Source organism: Centrocercus urophasianus, unplaced genomic scaffold, assembly GCF_019232065.1.
Source record: "Centrocercus urophasianus isolate 14NV4802_14NV808 unplaced genomic scaffold, USGS_Curo_1.0 seq_14, whole genome shotgun sequence".
In the NCBI taxonomy this organism is placed as follows: domain Eukaryota; kingdom Metazoa; phylum Chordata; class Aves; order Galliformes; family Phasianidae; genus Centrocercus; species Centrocercus urophasianus.
In genome coordinates, this window is record NW_024884586.1 from 32014499 (window position 1) to 32030969 (window position 16471).

The 16471-nt window shown below is 39.6% G+C and overlaps 1 long non-coding RNA gene across 10 annotated transcripts in view; it reads right to left on the minus strand.

Annotated features, from left to right (window-relative positions):
• The window catches only part of LOC122157554, a 156554-nt gene that overhangs the window by 90190 nt on the left and 49893 nt on the right, over nt 1–16471 (minus strand). The window contains exon 3 of one of the 10 annotated variants that reach the window (XR_006167938.1): nt 1474–1525. The exons of 8 other annotated variants lie outside the window; for them this stretch is intronic. This is a non-coding gene — a long non-coding RNA (uncharacterized LOC122157554). Of the gene's footprint in view, nt 1–1469; nt 1526–16471 lie in introns of all 10 variants that reach the window. One more of the 10 variants, XR_006167941.1, reaches the window with a different exon arrangement.

The window sequence follows — 16471 nt, forward strand, 5'->3', positions numbered from 1 at the left end:
AGACCAGGTACTGCCCTATCTCATTAGGCAATCATATGGACAGAAGGAGCTCTTGTCTGAGTGCAGAAAGCTCTCAATTTGCATGGCTCTTCAAGCCAAGTACTAGAGCAGCCTACATTTCATTCATCCTAATTGGCATAAAATAAGCACATTATGGCAGTCAGTCTCTCCAAGGATAAGCAACATAAATTAGATTATACACTGGCATGCAAGGCAGCCTGGTCCCAATCCTCACTTCCTATGAACATTGTTTTTGGTGCACACTGTATTGCAGAAACCATAGATGCTACAGATAACAACCAAGGCTAAATGCCTGGGCTACAGCTTAGTAAAAATGTACAGCATCTCTGTGACCTGATGTAGAACAGAGTCTAACATTTTCTACAAAAAAACCCAACATTTTTCTATGTCACTTCCCAAATGGAAGGGGACGAAGGGGGAAGGGAAAGCAATTCTGAAAACCATAGTCAGAAAGTCTTTTTAGTCTAACTCCAGTGAATGCCTGTACAGCATACTGCTAGTGAGAAACTTTCCCCTGCTAATACTGGATTGGTAATTCTCTCTTTCACACTGTATGGCTCCGGAATCAACTCTGCTGCTCAGGAAAAGCCCAGGCTCCCTGACTGAGATCACTATTTATACTGGATGCCCATTAATTGCATTGCTTGGAATGATTTGCTGTAAGTTTTCCTTTTTTTTTTTTTATTCTAGCTGCATTATGTCGTGATCTGATGATTGATTGGGCCCTGTGAGCAATCATGAGCCCAAGCCTATTGCTGCTAGCTTGATAGAGTGTATATCTCTATTTCATATTCAATAATGATGAATGGTCATGGCTTACATTTATATAGCGCCTTTCATCCAGAAAGATCCCAAAGCGCTTTACAAATTGATTTACTGTGCAAACTATGGGGTTTATTCTCCGCTTCATAAGCTCGTATAAATCCCATTGAGTTACTTGCACTTCATCATGGTACTTGGTATTGCCCAAACAAAGCACAAGCACTCTTTATAATACACCTAGGAGAGAGTCAGGAAGCACTTACGAAAATATGCAAGTGTTCAGAACCTCAGTTTTATGTCTTACCCAAAAAGCAGAATATTTAGCAGCAAACCATCTGCCTAGTCCTTTGGAAGCACAACTTTCTGTGCTACTAGCAGGGCTTCCTGCAGCAAAACATTCCTTGCAGAGGACATCTCCAAGGTCTGTGCCTACCTGCATGTGATTGCACCCTGAGGCAGTAGCTGTTTAAAAGGCAGTTCCTTCTTGTTTGAAAAACAAACAAACAAACAAAGAATCAAACAACAACCCCACACACTATTAAGGAGAAAGCTGCAATAAGTTAAGTACTAGAAGCCACCAAGATAGGCTGCATGGGCTTCAACTAGACTTAAAAGAATGGTAATAATAACAACCAGATATTTAACCATAGCATGATGCTCTATACTGATGTTTTGAAAAACATTACCCACTTGACTTCTCTGTTCAGTTTGGGTGAGAAGGATGACATACCATGGCCATCTCCTGCAAGAAGGAAAGTTCTAACTGAATACGTGGAAAAAACATTTTCACCATAACTCAACAATGGAACGTGTTATCCAGAGAAACTGTGGAATCTTAATCTCCGAAAGTTTTCAAGTCCCAGCCCCATCAATCCTCTCCTGCACACTCCTCTGCCCATCTAGGCATTTACCCAACCTCCTTCCTCACTTAATTCCTCTCGTGTCTTATGTTCTGCATGACATCATGGCTCACGGTCCTCCTTCTGGTTTCGATGTAACTAGGAGTGCAGTGAGAATAAGGGTGACACTCCTAGTTCTAGCCTGTAAGATAACAATGGCCTTCACGTTTGGAGAAACAGTAACACAGAGGACCAGATCAAGGCTCACAGACCTGAGGTAAAGCATGGAACTTTATCAGCAGGACAGCAAATAAGTATCACCGTAATGAGGGCAGGTACTCGCTTTTTGCAGAGAGCATCATCAGAATTTAGCTGTCAAACACTAAAAAGTAGCTCATATGAGCTACTGAAAAATGAGTCTCAATAACGTGCCTATTTTTGATAATGCAGGGATATCAGGAAAAGTATAGTAATGACTCCTCATCATATTTTAAATCCTTATCTCACTCCTTCCATACAATGGAAACAGTTCCTTAGCCAAAAGCATCAATACTTCAATACAGTCAAAACATGCATTGCTGGCAGTCCAATGGCAGGATTTATTTATTTGAGTTAACACCAGAAGTTAAAGATTCCACTCTCTCTACCAATCAAATGTTTAGAAAGCATGGACTTCCATAATTGTCCTGTTTGGTGGATTTAGTAATCAACAAAGAATGATGAGATCAAAGCCAACTTTCTATAAGGAAATAGAATATTGAAGAATAGAATATTTCTATAGAAATATAGAAAACAAACAGGTGCACTGATAAAATAGCAAGAAATTCTTACAATCTGCTATTTGGAAACTTTAGAGAAGCCAAAGAATCATTCCATAGTTACTGCCTTAAGACAGAACACAATCTTAGCCATGGATTATACAATCTGACTAAGCTCTTCTAACTGGATGACCCCAGAGTGACACAACCAGAGTAGGGTACCAATGAGCAGCATGAGGCAAACTACCTAGGCTGACTGAGGGCACCCTTGAAAACAGGAGCAGAAAAATAAGTTAATTTCATGCAAAGAGACATCATCTGATCTTATTATTCAGCAAGTAGTTGAAAAGATTTTTTAATTTTTTATTCTTTGACAACTTGCTAACAACCACAGGACACCTCATCAACATTGAGGAACAAGTGATAAGAAAGCCATGAAGTAATTCTAAATTAAGGAAATCCTATCAAATTACATAGTTAAGGCAACAGGGTCAGAGTCCATTTCCTGGCAAAATAGCCTCTTATTTCACATTGAAATGCCAGCATAACTAACATATATTGAACTTTTACTGGCACTCAGCGGAAGAGTCAAGGATCAAACAAATGCTAGAGACTGAGATCCTTCCCAGTCTAGGAGAATACATTCCTTCTGTAGAAGTCACATTCAGAAAGGCAGGGATACCAAGGAAGCCTATATCAACTTGCATAGCTTTATCTATCCCAAGGATAAAGAGAGTATTCTGACAGCCACCCACAAGCATCAGCCTACACTTTGATCACCAGCACTGAGCTCACATCATATGACTGTTGTCAAAAGATAAGCCAATATTTTGCAAATGAAAGCATTGACTTTTAAAAGCTTTAGAAGAGTAGTGACAGATAGTGCTCAAATACCTTAACTTTTATACACAAAAATAAAATAAAGCAACATGGCTTGAATAAAATAAAATTTTCAAGTTTTCTGGTCTTTCCAAGCAGATCAGTTTACACAAAATATAACAATGGTTAGCACAGTGTGATCCAAAGATTGCACTATTCAGCTTCACAAGCCTACAACATCATTGTATCTGTCTGTACACAATGGCTTCCATTTAGCCAACAAATGTTTCCCAGAGATTGTGCAACAGGATCCAGAGCTACATGCAGGTATGGCACTACGTAGGACAAACACTAAAACATAAAGGGAGAACTAAAAAATGTAAATCAGGGCACGAGGAAACAGTATTTTACATGAGTTTGTTACGAGAGCAAGTGGAAAACTACTATGCTCCTGATTGGTTTTTCGTTTTTTTGTTTCTTTTTTTTTCCCAAAGCAAGTGTCAGAAAGCATGAATCCTATTTGTATAAGAAAACACATGATCCTCTTCAGCCTCCCAGTGCGGAGGAGCATGTTGCGCTACACCATCCCCCTGCAGCCCACCCACCCACCCACACAAACACCCTAGATATACAAGGCTAAGTTGATGAGCTGTTCAGCTTAGTGTGAAATGTGTTACATTTTCCCCCCAGCTGCTTCCTGATTGCAGTATTTACTTTTAATCTCCTCTGCCTCAATGCCCGATAAAAACTTTGTCACATTAGATGGTGACAGATGGGAAAGAGAAGGGGGGGATCACTGCAAGGGAACGTTCTGGCTTCCCAATAATTTTTCACAACGCCAATTATGTCCTTCAGTGCTTCCCGGCATGTGCACCCATGTCAGCAGAGAAGGAAATAGAAAGGCATAAATAAAGACAAAACCAGGCCCTGCATGGCTTTAATCTGCAGAATAACATTTCTCATTTGGGTGAAATATTGTTGGATTTTCTTCCTGTACTAGGAATGGAGACGCACACACACATATATACACAGAGACACATACTCAGAGTTCACAACTGCCTGCCTTATGCATGAATAGTAATTCCATGTGAATGGAAAAGAACAGGTGTTTTCTGCTTTCTGAAAGATATTCACATTCAGAAAGCGAAGTGTTTGGCTCTTTAATGCAACTGTTATTGATTAAATGGGGGTCACACGAAAATTGTCATCTTTGTGGTATCAAAACAGTTCTTAGATAGTCAAAGATAGTTAAACATCACACTGTGCTTGAGGCTGCTGAAACATCTGTTTACAAGCCTAGTCCTAGACGCTGCCGCATTTGCTACCTCTAGATGTTCCATCCAAGACAATGGGTAACAAAAAATCTTTCAAATCTGAGTTTCTTGCTTTGGTCTCCTAGAGAAATGAAACACAACAGTAACAGCATGAATTGGTGGAGACATATGCAGCAGAAGCTGAAAATAATCATGAAGCAAATTGAGAGAGCTTCAGGAGGAAGATGAGAGATTTGATCTGGTTTGACATTAGCTGTCTTATCAGGACAGAAAATCCTATTTTTCATTTGTCCTGGCTGTATTTAAGAAAAAGCTTTATGGACCTTCTTTGTAAACAAGAAAAATGTTTGTTTGAACAGACAGAACCCACATGTGCTTTGGACCACAGCTACTGGTCTCTTCTTGACAACTGTGGCTTAGTCCCAAACAGGTGACTTCAATACCAAGCAGAAGAGGAATTCTGCTTCTGTCCCAGAGAAGTACATAATAAAATAACAGAAGCTGCTCCAGGGTATGATAAAAGTGCAACAGAATGATAGGAAAGGAGCTTCAACTGGAAGAAAAATGGAAAGGTAACTTTAGATGTAAATGTTATGATGGCATACATGAACGTTCACAGGTAGAGTGAATTCAGGCATCTTCCATCAGGCCAGAACTTGGACTGCTGGCAACTTGATTTAAAGTCAAGACAATGTCCCTGTACACAAGATTAGAAGTAAGATACACTAGAAATGAAATAAAGCAAGTACTCTATTGCCTCTCAAATCAAGAGGCTTCTGGGTAGCTACAAATTGGACATTAGCCAAGGAGATATTCATTTAGCCTTTGGAAAGAAAAATAAATGTGAATGAAAGATCTCTGGGCTCAAGGCTAGAAGATTTAGTAGACAACAGGCAAAGGGCTATAACACAGAGAAACAATGAAGAAGACTCAGATAAAATGAACTGTGCTTTATAAGCAGCCAGGGAACAAATGGCTGGAGCCGGCACAGAAAGATAGTACTAGCAACCTGTTGCCTTAAGTTCTTCAAGTGTAGTGTTGCTCTGATGGAAATAGTTAACTAGTAACAGGAACATTATGATCTCAGTCAGTCTCCTTGTACTTGTGAAGGACCAGATTTCAGCAGCCATACCTGTATTTGTGTCTGTCAGTATAGACTCATCAGAGGCAGGTTTACAGCACTGATTATGCCAAAGAATTTCCCCCAGAAGATCAACAATGGACTCAGCATGATATTATCATGCCAGGGAAGAAGCCATCTTCCCTAGAAGCAGTGAGGAAACACAGGTTTCTGAAAGACTTGTCTGAAAAGGGCACAAATTAGCGGTATCATGATGGCTAGAATTCAACAGATGTAAGAACAAGATATAGGATCTATTTAAAAGAAAAATTCATATGAAAAGGAACATCAAAGCAAATTGAGTTAAGGAAAAAGCTAGAATTGAAAAATTCAAATCTGAACCATTTTTAAAATGCAGCTGCCTTTCCAAAGGATGAGGTCTGAAAACTAAGAACTGTGTATTAGTTGTATGTGGTTGGAGCCTCTGGAAGGAACCTGTGATAGAGCTGCTAAGAATAGCATTGTGTTTGCGAATAGGTGAAATGGATAATTGCTGCAGAATGTACCATATCCCAGGGTGATGTTTGTCATTCCTTCTCCTTTTTATAGACATACCAACCTTGTTCCCTTGTGGTTTACTAATTGATAAAGATTCTAAATAATAAAATGTATATGTATCCAGATTGTTTTCATCTAGCCTCCAAATGAGTTCCTCAGCAAAATCACATTCTCAACAGGCAGTATTTTGACAAACTAAAGAGAAAGAAAAAATATATAGAGAGAGATGTACTACTCTAATGACTTCTGACCTAGAAGTATGATTTTTCCAGGCCGAAGAGCTGAATCACGTATTTTTGTACTCTCAGGAGATAGTCAATTGCTTTCACTTGAATTTGTTGTCATTTGCACATTATGTTAAAGGAGTGGAACTGTCCTATGAATCAGAGGCATAAGATACATTTCCCAACTTTATACTTTTATTTCTTTCTACCTTAGAAGGATAAGAAGTTCAAACGTAAAGGACCCTTTCTCTTCTTTCATCCAAAGTTTATCAAGCAATAATCATGCCAAGGTTTCTTCTCATGGTTTAGCTGCCTTGTCTTGCATACTCGACATAACCCAATCAAAAGAATTTGAGTTCACCTAAATAATTTAGATTGAGACTACTTAACTGCAGTAGCCAAGAGTTAGAGAATTGTTCTGGTTTTCCTATTAAGAAGTTTGCACATTTTCATGTATATTCCCCCAGCAAATCAGACTTTCCTTCACTTAAGCACAATAAATTTCCTAATGATGGGAGAAAAACAACTGCCAGATACTCAGTGACTGCATAGCTATGCACCAAGAGGATTCCACACGCAACCCGCTTAACTTTAGTCCCTGGAGAAAAGAAAGGAACTCAGTCTCAGTTTGCACTCTACTTCGCTCTGCTCTGACTTTCCTTAGTGAACATTACCAGTTTCTCTGGGGACAACTCCAGCTCCTGAAAATAACAGGAAATCCACTTGGTTTTCTTAACCACATGGTTCAGGACAGTAATGGAAAGAAGCAAGGTAAGTCATCAGTTCAAGTCAAAATCTGCTTACCTTGTCAACACAAGTCATTTTAGTCTATATGACTACGATTATCATAGCATTACATAATGTAAACATGTGGGAAGTGCTCACTTGTTTTGCCAGCAAACTCCAAACTGCTCTTAAAACAACAGAGGGCACAACTAGCAACCCAACTAGCTGTCTAAGAACTGCCTAAGTTACATTAAAGAGGTTGTCAGGAGTTAGCAGGTATGCTCTTTCTTTCCCTCTTGCTTGAATATGCACAGCATTTATTTCTACAACTTCTCAGAGGATTGTGCTTGTACATAGCAATATGCTTGTCAAGGTACTTGCAAAAAAAAAAAAAAAAAAAAAAAAAATTGCACAAGAATATGGCCTATACTGTTTTAAACCAATCAGTGAGTTCAAGCAGCTTTCTACAAAAAGACCTAGAGTCAGTTTCTCCCTAGTCTTTTTGAACAGTCTACTCTCAGTTTGCATAGTTAAGAGCAATGGCAGGAATAAGAAAGAATAACGTGCAAGTAAATTTTTGCCTGACCCTTGCTACCTCAGAATCACGGGATGCTCACCATGCTCCTGTGGGAGATCACGTTTGTCAGCACTCACCCAGGCACAGGGTGCTCACTGCCATGCAGTGCCAGCCACAGCAGTGACCTGCAGTGCGCAGCCAGGAGGGCAGAACATGCCCAGCCCACTGACTCCTGCTGGGTCTCATTAAAGTTTTCAGACCCCCAGTGAAAACAGAGGAGTAGGGGCTCAGAAGCTTAAAACAAGATTTAATATCAGCACTTCTAGTCACTCCTTCATTTGCACAGTGATCTCCATTCTAGCAACTTGATACCTACCCTTCCAATAGAAAAATACACAGAGGGATAACTTTATTCAGTTGGCAATTTCTAGATATTTAATACAGTAACAGTTCCTGAAAATTGTTGAACAAATTGTTTTCCTGAAAACAAACAATTGTTTTACTGAAAACAAAACAGAACAACAACAACAAAAAAAACAAGAGACAAGCAGTGCATGGCTGCATTACCCACACTAACTAGTTTTAACTTGTAGTGCAGAGTAGTGTAGTGTAGAGATTCCTCAAAATGCTTGCAAGAGCACCACACATGGCAACTGCAAGAAGCAATCCCACCATCAGGAGGCTCACTGTCACTATACAGGAGCCACTGTCACTATACAGGAGCCAAACATTCACTAGAAAGATTGTTTTGGTGGGTTTTTTTTTGTTTTTTTTTTTTTTTTGTTTTTGTTTTTTTGAGGTCCACTTAAACACATCATAAATTTGTTAAATACTAAATAAATAGAGGAACATTTTAGCTGGACTAACAAATAGGCATCAATATGTGGATACTGTTACTGGATTTGCCATAAAAGTTTTTAATGTCACCAAATAAAACTCCTCCTCAGAACATTCTATTGATTTACAGGTGAATAATAGGTATTTACAAAGTATCTATGCTATTTGGCTTCAAAGCCTTTCTTATTTCCTGAAAAAAATGACCTAGCTCAGGAAAAAAAATCTCAGTTAAAATTCTTGTGTTTCTTATTCAAAAACTCTTTGTAGCATTAGCATATTTTCAGGACATGAGCATATTTTTCCTCCTGTTCTGCAGAAATTTGGTATGGATACATATCTATCAGTAGGGGAAAATAGTACATCATGGATACAGAATCACAGAGAGTAGTTTAGAGAGTCAGCATTATGGTGGAAAATCCTTTGATTTTCAGGTACAATATTCAGCAGATACAATTGTATCAGCAGATACAATACTGTTCAGAAGCACGCAGGATGATTTCACCATGATTACTGTTTTAACAAGCATCTAATGACAATTGTTGTGAGACAAAGGAGTGATAATAACTTCTCTTTTTTCAACATTAGTGAGAAGATTTCAGGCTATATTCAGTATTGGTTCTTTACATGGCAGAACATAGGAAAACAGGAGGGAGTTACAACAAGGTCTGTGAAGCATATTCCAGCCCATGCAGCATGGAACAGACACATTATGGAGCACTTGAAAACAGACATAACTGTTGGAAGGAAATGCAAAACTGAGTTGTTAATAGCTCTGGATGAGAGGTAACAACTCCCAGTAGCAAGGTCACTGTACCCAGTGGTGCCCAAATCAGCAGCGCACAGGAGCATCAGGACCAGACCTATGTGCAACTCATCACCTTCCACTGAACAGGAGGAAACAGAACAGGAAAGTACTGGATACGCTCTGTGGATCTTAAGCAGCCAGTGAACCACAGCTGAATAGGAGGGAGCATCTAAAACAAGGCTTAGTTCAAGGACCGCACCCTGCTCTCGCAGACCCAGTGAGCAGCAAAAAACCACAGGCTTCAGCAGGATAAAGCAACAAGACCACTAAAACAGGCCAGAAATACTAACATTAGGATCTAGGGCCTCCATCCTTCCCCTTCACGTAAGTAACAAACAAACAAAGAAACAAATTGTATAAAGAAACTTCAGAAATAAGTTTCAGTCATACACTTTTTGCCCACAGCTAATAAAGGAGTGAATTGGGGCCCTCTGGAAGCTGAACAAGGGCCTTTCGAGCTTCTCAGGGTTTGTGAAGGGGAGGGTAGTGGGTTTCAGAGTATCTCACAGTTCGAACTTGTTAATGAAAGAAATAAATTAACCAAGCTCATTTTTCAGGGAATTCTTGTGTAAACTGGAAATTTTCCAGTCTGTGAGCCCCGCACTGCACTAGCCCATAAATCACAGCAAGCAGGTTGTCTGTATAGTGATAGCAGCACGTTTGGAGATGGAGGAGGGGGGAGAAACCAGCATATGTTCATGGTGGGGAAAAAAAAAACAACCAAAAACAAAACAGAAAAGAATATCTCCTTGCCCACCACTGGAACAAAATAAAAGTCTTGGCCTCAGGCACTGAAACATACGCTATCTTCAAAGAGCCCCCCAAACCAGGGGAAGGCACCTGAAACAGGTCAGCTTTTAATTGAATACAATATTAATTACCGCGTGCACCATTAACGATTTGTGGGATTTGACTAATTAATGTAATAGTTTTTGAGTCACGCTCATTAAATATGAAAATTACGCTGGTGAAAGGTATTGGTTTCATTATCAATCTTGTATGGACAGGAATGGGAGTGGGGAGTGAGAGTGCAGGGGAAAGATTCTTACCCCAAGTTACTGTGTTCTTATCTCTCTCTTCTTGGAATTGGTTCAGATGGCATAAGAAAGAACTAAAGTGAAGAGGAAAGAGGCAAAGAGAAAAGCAAGCACTGCCTAATGGTGTGAGCTGGCAGTTGCAAGTCAGGATCCAAAAATCTATCAATCTCTTAGCAAATTTCACTTCTGCTTGGTGGACAAAGCTGATTGGTCTGTATGTAGCTCCAACTAGTTGTTTTCACTTCCCATCACAATGCTTAGTTTCCTTCATCCTCTTAGAACAAGTATAATGACAGAAACTGATGTCACATTGGACACTTAATTCACTGACCCATATAAAGCACAAAGTGGTTCCTTAGCAGAAACCTACAGGGAAAGTAATTATCACTGTCACTAGTCAGCTCCAGAGCATGATTATGCACAGGTATGTTGAGTTGTACTGTCATAGGACACATCCAGAGAAGTTACATCTCTCATACCTATCCAGCAATCCAGAGCAGTGGCAGCACTGATATACTCTGGAGGGAACTGCCATCACATCTATGCAGGGTCTCTGGGGAAAGGAGAAGTGCTGTCTATAGGTATTTTGGTTACGCTTCTGCACACATTTCAAGAACCAAACACTGATGTTCTTCCCAGAAGCATGCAATAGAGCTATTATCTAACAGGACACCACACTACACAAATTTTTGTTCAAATTTTTACAGTTGCTTCAGACTGCTATAGATCCCATGGATTCTGTCGTGACAAAAAAGAGGACAAGAACTGCAAGTTTCACCAGTCAAAAGCAGAGGTGAGACACTTTCCTCTAGGAAGCATGCAGAGGAACCTTGCTCAGCTCCTCCAGCAGTTTCACCATGATGGACAGCTAAACTCCATCACTGCGCTCCTTTCTTCCTTCTCCTCAAAAGAAGAGAAGATACAGTAACAACACGGAGCTCATTTACCAGTTACCATCATGGGCACAACAGACTGTGTGTAGAGAGGCTACTATAGTTTATTCCCTATTACTAACAGACCAGAGCAGTGAGAACTAAATGCAAATTAAAAACACCTCCCCCCAAACCAATCCACTCTCTGTGCAGAGGTTTAGGGGTGCAGTCAGTCCTTATACTTCGGGCAGGAATATATACATAGCCACATTTAGACTACTGCGTCCAGTTCTGGGCTCCCCAGTACAAAAAAGACAGGGATCTCCTAGAAGGAGTTCAGTGGAGGGCCACTAAGATTATTAATAAAGGGCCTGGAGCATTTCCAGTACTAGAAAAAGCTTAGTAACCTGGGTCTGTTCAGCCTGGGGAAAAAAAAAGACAAAGGGGATCTGATCAATGTTTATAAATATCTAAAGGGAGGAAGGAGGGAGGCAAATGGATGAGGCCAGGCTCTTCTCGGTGCTGCACAGTGATAGTACAAGGAGTAATGGGCTAAAATTTGAACATAGGAGCTTCTGTACAAACATGTGGAAGAATGTCTTTATGCTAAGGGTGAAGGAGCACTGCAATAGGTTGCTCAGAGTGGTTGTGGAGACGTCTTCTCTGAACATATGAAACTACACATTTGGATTGCCTACCCATGTGACCTATTGTAGGGAACCTGCTTTGGCGGGGGGGTTGGATTTGATGGTCTTGAGGTCCCTTCCAGCTCCTGCAATTCTGTGATTCTGTGGAAGGGAAATCCTTTGCATCTATAAAAATATCCATGGTTCAGCCACATAATCAATATAGCTCATGGTCTTTAGTATCTTCTGAAACTTTACTAATTTGAGTTCACAGTGTTTAATAAATTTAGCACCCTATACTGTTGAGATATGCTCTCACTGCCTGTTATTTCTATTTCATATTAAATGCTCCTTTAGCTCAAATGAATGAAAATAAGTGATCATAAATGAACATGACATTAGATACTTTCAATTTCAGTTACAAGAGAACAAAGTAAGAACATACAAGATGCTACTGAGTTTAGCAAGTAAGCATGGCTATACTGAAACTGCACAAACTATGTAATTAATTAAATACCAGTCAGAAAAATGCAACAGCAGTGAGCTTCAGAGCACTTATGTTCCATCAGGAGGTGACTCACTGAAGAGCAGGAAAGGTTTCCCATTTTGTTACGTGTTTTTGGGGGTGTTTTTTTGTTTGTTTTTATAGGCATCAGGACCTGCCAAAAAATATATTTAGAAGATAACACCTAATTGCTGCAATACCGTACCTACTTTAAGTGTTAAAATTGCATAGACTTTATTTATGATACCATGATAAAGTGGCATTTAGGCACTAAGCAAAGTTACAAGTACCTCCTCTCTTCCCAGTACCAGACATTAACAGATAAATGCAGCCTGCCATACATTCCCCCTCACAACTTGATCCTGTGCTCCTTTAGATTAAATGAGGAACAGAACTGGTGAATGTAATAGATAAAGAAGTTATGGTAAAGCTACAGTAATAAACAGCTTTTTCTTACAGAGAGCACTTTCAGATTAAAAATAAGTATCAAAGCTCTGCATTTGTAAGCTTTACATGGACAATTCAATTTTTTGAAATGCAAAGCTAATAAGAAACCAGGAAAGGGATTTTTGAGTTACTCTTTTCTCATTAAGACTAGTAGGTTTTTTTCCTCACAAATCATTGTTTACATGCCTGAAGATTTTGGAATAGTTTCAGAAGGCATCACTGCCCCATTGAAAACTGTAACTGAGACCAATATTGAGTTCTCAGTAGCAGAACCAGGAATACAAACCCATTGCTGTGACATTAAAGCTAAAGCAAACACATCATTCTGGACAAAGGGATAAAAATCATTTCCTACTGTTGAACAATGCTTCACAGCCAGAAACACATCTAAACTACTGTTCTAGAGATTTAGAGTGCCAGCATCTGGTCACAAAACACCTGAAAGCAATGTACCGATTGACACAGCAGGACTTGCAGTGCATATATGTACCCAGCTCAACCTCCTACTTGCTTGGGCAAGCTGTTTGTTGAAATTTCAATACAGGAGAGTTGTACTGATCACATCATGCATTTATGATTTATGAACTTTTGCAAGGAACTGTCTGTCCTAGCAAGACCAGGCATCAGTGAGCAGAATAGCACGTTCTAAGCCAGATCGCTGGCAAGAAGCTTTCTCACTGCACAAATGCATGATGTGTAATGAAATGTAAGACAAGAAAGTAAGCCAAAGCCAGTGGGTCTGCAGACAGAACAGTTTGTCATCCCATGGAAGTCAGACAAAGCATCATTTGCCTTTTAGATGTTAGCAGCACAAGAAAAATGAGTTCATCCAATAGCTTCTTCTGCTGACAAGGAAACCAAACATAACAGCCATCACTGGGGCTAATGAATTAGAAGAAATTGATAAAATTGACGTTTTATTTTTTTTTAATGTTTTCAATTATCCAACTCATGCTTAACTCTCTTCCTCATAGTAACTCAGTTTCTGAGCAGGTAATTAAGAGAGCACTTCTTTCCAAGTTTAAAGTCCTTGCACAGGATTGAGTGGCAGCACTCCCTGAACTTACCAATCAGCAGGAGTTCAAATTCTCAAAGATTTGGGACATATGTTTTCTACCAAGCTGAAAAGACATATTTAGGGCAAGACTGCAAAAAATTAGAGGATAGTTTGCCTCTCCAAGTACTAGCCAGCACTTCAGAAAACAGAAAGATGAGCAAAAAGGCAGCTAACAACAGAATCTATTCTCACTTCTGGCAGAAGCTATGTGTTAGGCCTTGCTCATTTTGAGCTTCCATTCAAATCAGCTCTGTATTCTATAGACACACAAAACACTCTTGGTGGAACATTTTCAGAAAGGAAAAATTGGGTAAGAGGATGTTTAACTCTATGCTATAGCTTGCTGCATATCCCATATTTTTTCTTCTCCAAAACATCTGCGGACTTTGATACTACCTTTTATTGTTTCATACCAAAATGGGACACACGCTCAATAGATGGAACTGATATGAACTACAACACTCCTGCTGCTTGCACTTTGCTTCCTTAGTCACTCCTACTAGATTTCTTTCAGTGTCTCCACTTCCAACTAGCTTCAGACAACAAAAAAGAAATGGCATGTCCCTACAGATACCCACAGATACATTTTTTCACATGTAGACTTTTTAAAAAGACAAATAGTTTGTGCAGGGCACTTAGATTACCACATCTACCAGCTGCATAGCTTCTAGAGATTTGTTCAGTCTACTTTCAAATTTATGTCAAGAGTAGTGATGGTATTGCTTGTCTTACTTTTCCATCTTTGGTCCGAGAGTTTTCTTTGGCTCCAGTTTCTCTCTCAAGACTTAGCAAAGGGATAAATGCTGTTGGTAACCTAAAACATTTAGCTTGCTTACAAATCTGCAGTGTACAGGTCTTTCCAGTGATCAGTTCCAAAGTTTTTTTACTTGGACATAGTCAGATTCTCAGTGTAGAAAAGAAAGTTCTGTGTCTACACAGAGACAAAGAAAAGCCGTTCACAGTAATTCAGGAAACTAGTAATATAAGCCACTCTTATGGTCAGAAAGAGGTCTAAGGAACAGACATTTCCCCTACTTAATTAACAGTATATTGTTATAGTAATATATAATGCATCTAGTCAGGGATGCTCTGATTAGATTCAGCAGTCCTGGTTTTGTACACTACTTAGACATTGAGGGATAACACTACAGAACAATACTTTTCTCCTGATGAAATACTCAGGAAAACTTCTCTAATCTGGCCACCATTTACTTACTTACACATGCCAACCTCAAAATTGCAGATTCTACTCACTGGGCTCCTTCCTGAGAAGCAACTTTCTGGACCATGTGCTGCGATCCAAAGACATGTGGATCATTAACACAAGCGAGCATCCAGCCACACTATTAATCACTGGCTGGCTCAACACCTGCATTCTGCAGCCCTCACCAAAGAAAGTTTGCAGCTGGCCCAGCTCCGGCTGAGCTTTCTCATACCCACCAACTATCTCCACTCTCCATTTGTCAATTGTAAGTGATAATTTCTATTCAATCTGATACATATTATAAGAATATAAACAAATGCCTCTGGCTGTATCACAGCTGCAATCACTTCACTTTATAGCCATCATTTATTACAGGCGGACAGGTGGCCGTTTGGTGGAATGCCGACGAGGCTATCATCTGGACAATCACCAGGAAACACATTTACATTTTCTCCAAGCAGACAGGGAAAAGAAGCTTGTGGTTTCTGGAAAAACTTTACTATGCTCCAAAATTTCTTCCTTTTCCAACCATGCAAATCACAGGAATACATCTGAATATTGCCAACTTAACTCACTGGTGACAATAATTTACATTTATTTAGAATTTCTGAAAATAGGAGTGTAGTGAATCTTCCCTTATATTTGCTTCCTTTCGTGTCTCACAACTGTGATACAGGATACTTGCTTTTTCTAAATACTGATCATTTTATTTCCCTGGCAGGTGTTTTTAAACACGTAAGTTCTGGGCTTTAAATTTAATGGTTAGCCCAATATACGAGGCTGTCTTATGTGCAGCATGGCCATATTAATAACAAAAGGACACACTAAATCCATCCAAGAGGATTCAGTTTAGATAGATGCAATGATCTAGAAGTAAGGAGGTAGACAATTGCTTACAAGAGATAAAGGGCTTGCTGATGCTACTTTTATGATGGTAGCTTGCGAAGGCTGTCACACTTTGCAAAACTGGGGTCCAATGGCCAATCTGTAGGTTTTGGCTCCATCAGTCAGTTGGTCAGTGAGTGAGATGATACTACCCAAATAGTATTAAATGAAAGCACAGGACTTGTATGCAGAGATTCCTGCTCTGAAGACAGCCAGCAGAGGTTCTGTAGAAGAGTTGCACGTGGAGGTATGCTAAGACTGCACTGCCTGTTGTGTGAAGTAGCATAGCAGGGACATGTGGACGGGGATGCTCTCAACCTATATTCTTCTGGTTAAAAATGCAGAGAAAGCCTTAGACAATAGAAGTGTGTGCAACAAGGCTGCTACACTGACTTTTTAATAAAGTATAGATCCACACTTCCTTAGTCTCAGTGTGAATTTGGATTTTGCAGGAAATAAACAGGGCTGAGGGCAGTGACAACAGGGAATACCCAACAGCAATTAACAAAGAAAGTAACCTAACAATTGAAAGCAACCTTACTGTAATTAACCCAAACTTGACACTGAATAGAAATGAGTGCTGGTAATTAATAAACAGTGAGTGGAATCACCAGCTTCAGTCTCTGCTGATATCTTTG